Source organism: Hemitrygon akajei, unplaced genomic scaffold, assembly GCF_048418815.1.
Source record: "Hemitrygon akajei unplaced genomic scaffold, sHemAka1.3 Scf000097, whole genome shotgun sequence".
Lineage (NCBI taxonomy): Eukaryota > Metazoa > Chordata > Chondrichthyes > Myliobatiformes > Dasyatidae > Hemitrygon > Hemitrygon akajei.
The window spans coordinates 1964393-1969275 of NW_027331983.1; positions in this window are offsets into that span (position 1 = coordinate 1964393).

Here is a 4883-nt window from a genome sequence, read left to right on the forward strand (position 1 = left end):
ATTTACCTGGACTTCCTTAGCATCTCTTCCCTCGTCAGATCACTAATCCGGAGTTGCTCGTTCTTAAGCCATGAGCCTTCGGAACCACTAAATTAACTTATTTGGAAATTTTGGGGGGTCTATAGGCTTGCATAGTACGACTCTCCTGTTCCTCCACACTGCGATCAAATCTACAATATGTACTCTGTAATTCAGTTTAAAATTTTATTGTGTATGAACTTCTTATTGCGATGAAATTCTACGCTGTCCACATTGATTCATTTAGCGATGAAGCGAAGAATAATGAGCCACGGCGCCCAGTAACCTCAATTTTACACCAGCCTAATCGCTAAGTTGTGTTCTTCTTTTTTTTTTTTTGTTTACCTTGTGAGAAGACACATAAATATCACAGAGAGGACGTACAAATTAATTCCAGAAGAACATCGGATTGAACTCCGATTTCCATTGCCCCGACCTGGAATCGTCTGGCTCTAACCGCTTGCTACGTGGAGTCCCAAACTGCAAGTTACCAACCCACATATCCAGTTCTTCTCTCAAGTCATTTACAAATATCTGAGAAATATCTGTTATTTGTGAAGTGGGGTGCCGTGCGCAATCATAATCGGTTGATAACGGACGTGGAAGCACGGAGAAACATCGGGAAATTCCAGGAAGACCTTCTTCGTTGCTGCTGCTGCTTTGAGGTCCGGGATTCTGCTGGGAAAACAGGCCCCCAGTCATCGGGGTCGCGTTGCCGATGGCTGTTCGCTGGGCCGTCTTAATACGCTCGGCAGAGGATGGTGCTCGGAGAAACTGTGCCGGTGGGGATCGTCGTCGGCTCTGAGGTTCGACGGACTCAGGTCGCTTTCGGTTTGTGCTTCTGGTTTCGACGGAGCTTCCATTGTGTGCTGCGTCTGCGAAGCTGAGTCGGGCGGCGCCTTGGATGTCCATAGCGGGGGTATTTCCTTCTGCCGGCGGCGTGGGATGGCGAGTCTGTCGGGACCCTGGGGACTTGTGGAAACTCTGGTGATTTATTTTGAACATACAGTCCTTTAACATCTTGGTCTATTTTTTACTGTGCCCATAGTCTGTATTTTTATCAACTATGCTATTGTTTGCACTGTTGTAACTATCTGTTGCAACTATGTGGTTTTGTGCAGGTCTTGTAGCTTTAGTTTTTGGTCTTCTTTTTGTCTAGTGGATATGGAGCTCCTTTCCGGGGAACGCGCTAAACGGTAGCGCGATATTAATACGCAGCAGCCTCTCCAGACACTGGATTGGGGATTGCCAAACGTTACGTGGATTTTTTGGTGTAATCTGTTTTGTCATATGCTTTTGTGATATCATTCTGGAGGAACATTGTCTCATTTTTTAACTGCATTGCATTTGTGGTTTCTAAATTACAATAAACTGAATCTGAATCTGAAAGCAGGGTTTCAGAACACATCTTTTGGAAACGCCCCATCTACTGCCAGCCCGATACTCACCATGACTCCCGACGTTCTGGATCGAGCTATTGTGGGGGCACTTGTCAAACGCCTCACTCAATTCCATACACAGATCATCCATCTCATTAATTTGTTTTGTCACTCTCTCAGGAAGTCATACAGGTGCGTAAGGTATGACCTTCCCCTCACAAAGCCAGTTGATTGCCTGTGATTCTGCTTCTCTAATTATTTGCCAAACCTAACGTGAAGAATCCCCTTCAAACTGTTAACCTCCATAAATGGCAGAAGTCACTGTTTTACAATTCCCAGGATTATACTTACTACTTATTACCCGTCTTAACCAAGATTATATTTAGAGTTTATACTTCGATATTACCCGCTCACGATTAAAATTAATAAACATCATGGACCAGCCTCTGAAGGACTCAGATTGATACCTCAATCAGCTTTCTCTGGTGAATGTAATTTCTGAATACAAACTGCCGCTACTCCCAACATCTGTCTAATTGTATAAATAATTTATCCCCGATCGTGTTCGTTTAGAGAGATCCTTCAATTTCCCAGTTGCGTCAATTCAAAATTAACTGAACCTTTGTACTATTAATTATCAAGTTTCTGTTTCTATAACACTGTCCTTTTCAACCATATTTCGTTTTTTTTTTGTCCAGGGTCAGTTCTGTGTTGGCACAGCCGAATATCTCATTGACAGTGACTAGGATTAGACCAATCACAAGTAAGAGACAATCTGTAGACTCTAGAAATCCAAAATGCTGGGGGAGCTCTGCAGGCCAGGTAGCATCTGTGGACAAGTGTAAACTGTGGCCGTTTTGCTCAGAGAGCTTTCAGCAGAATTGGATTTATTTTCCTTTCTCTCCAAATCTGCTGTCTGAGCTGAAGACTTTCGCCAGCACTTTGTGTCGGATTAGATCATATCAGTTCCCATTTCGCTTCGCTGTGTCTTTTGTTCTTGGGTTCACAGCATCGCCTCGTCCACCCAACACCACTCCTCCATCTTCCATTTGAAAGTTAACATTCTGTTACTGGAAATTAGTTCAAATCGGAAAACAGGAGGATAAAATACAGGTAGGGACAGAGGAGAAAATCAGCGTGAAGTAAAGGAAGGGTAATGATGGGAGCAGGAGTGGTTAATATCGACGAAAGTATACTCCATATCAAGCTGTTTTGTCAGAATCGGGAAGAAAGGTTGACAGGTTCGTATCAAGGCACAACTGAAGCGGGACGAGGGTATGATGCAAAGGGGATTTTTCTGGGATGCTGAGTCTAGTGGTGCCGTTGCGATCGACTGTACATATTTGTTGTATAACTGTAAGGCAACACACACAAAATGCTGGTGCAATTCAGCAGCTGGATGGCAACTTTGGAGAAGAGTAAACATTCAACTATTCGGGCCGACAACCTTCATGATTTAGTGTGTTTTGTTTTGTATTTCCAGCATCGACAGATTTTCTCCTGCTTTGTTTGAAACTCATCATATTGTTTCCGTTTATTACAAGTGGGAGTACAGAATAGGAGCGTGAAGACAGCTGAATTGTACTACAGCATAGCATTTATTTCTATATTTTAATGAGTTTCAAAATCTATAATGTAAACGGGATTCATGACAGAATAATAAACAAAACTCTTTGAAATCCGTTGATAGATGAGAAATACCAAACGTGTTCCCCACAACAATATGAAACTGCCGGTTATGCTAAAGAGCAAAACGATGGATTTACGTCTGTTCTCCATCTCCCGGTCCTTGTCATTCTCTCCACTCTTTTGTCCCCGGAGCCCCCTGCGGGCTCGACTGACCACCAGAATCCGCCTGGCTGTCAGAATATTGAAAAACAAAATCAGAAAGAATGGTACACAAGGGGTAAAAATGCGGTAAAACATCTCAAATACCACCCATGAGGGAGAGTTTCTGTAGCTCGGTGTAAGAACACAATACCAGGGTATACCATCAATTATTATCATAGGCTCGTATACAAAGCCCCAGGGAACACACTGTAAACAGGCCAGCACACTCACTGTCCCGATAACCACAGCCGCCGTTTTCTCGGTGCAATATTTTGTTTTCAGCTTCTCACAGCAAATAGCCACAAATCGATCGACGGTGAAAGAGACAGTCAACCAGACAGCGGCAGTAGTGCTCGCATGAATCAGCCATCTAGCGATCCTGCACACAGGAGTGATGAACAGGAATGATCGGCGAAAATAAAGCCAAGCAGTCCACGTCAGGAGCGGAAGCGAGATAACGACCAGGAGATCGGCCGCTGACATTCCCACCAGGTAGAGAGTTACACATTTGGAGAGACCGCACTTATCCCGGGACAGGATCACAATCGCCATCAAGTTCGCTGAGGAGAGAGGGGAAATAGGAAATTGAGAAAATACTGTAAAACCCATTGCCGCAGTTTTCGTGGATCATGTAATATTCCCATTTTATTGTTGCATTCAGCGGTAGAAGGGTGAAGAGAGGGTCAAGATCTGGCTGAGTTTACACATTAAAGTAAAGTCAAATGATTTAAATTCGGATTCCTTTCTGATTACCAAAAATATAAAGAAGCAGCGGACAGATGAAACTAGGTACCCTCAGAGTCAGTACTGTTTGGAACATTTTTATCGGCTTCATCCGCGTCTGATATGAATGAAATGAATCATTCGGACGCCGATGGCGGGATTTTTGCATTAAACAATCATCAACTTCCCTGCGACTCCCTGTCAGCGAGAGAATAGCCGAAGGACACAACAGAAACTGGAATTCCCGGAACCACTCATCCAGACAAAAATAGAATATGTGGGAGAGCAGTTAACGTGTATTTTCTGAACTATTTTCAGAGAGCCCACATGACACGACTTTCTCTTACTCTTTCTATACAAGCTGCCTGAGGCTTTGTGTTTCCAGCATTTCCCGTGTTTGTTTCCTATTCCAGCATTTGCCACCTCGCCGACTTTACAGCAGAACTTTGACTGAGGCAGCAGTCACAGCCTAGTCTGATACAGCCTCTCAGATATACTTGACGCCCCCGACTGAATCGATCACAGGGATGCCGGGAGAATAATTCAACATCCAGTAGCAGGCACGGTGACACAGTCAGATGTCTGTAGCGTTATCAGATGTGGATATATTATAATACATTTTACAGTATTTATAGTTATATGGATAATATAATACATTTCACAGTGTTGGTAGTTATGAGTCAACACGTCGGTTTTGTTAATTGATCAGTAATGACGTCGTTGTGCTGTCCAGCAACTGTTTCACTTTCTGTCACACCGCTCACTTTTACTGAAAATCCTCAATCTTCCTGCTGCAACAGGGAGCTCCTCAAATTTGCTGAATCGTTACCACTAATCGATTGTTTGATCATGACACTTACCTCACACAACCGCTCATATACCAATGCAGACAATCAATTAGCATCATCTCCGCGGCAGTATAAACACAGTATT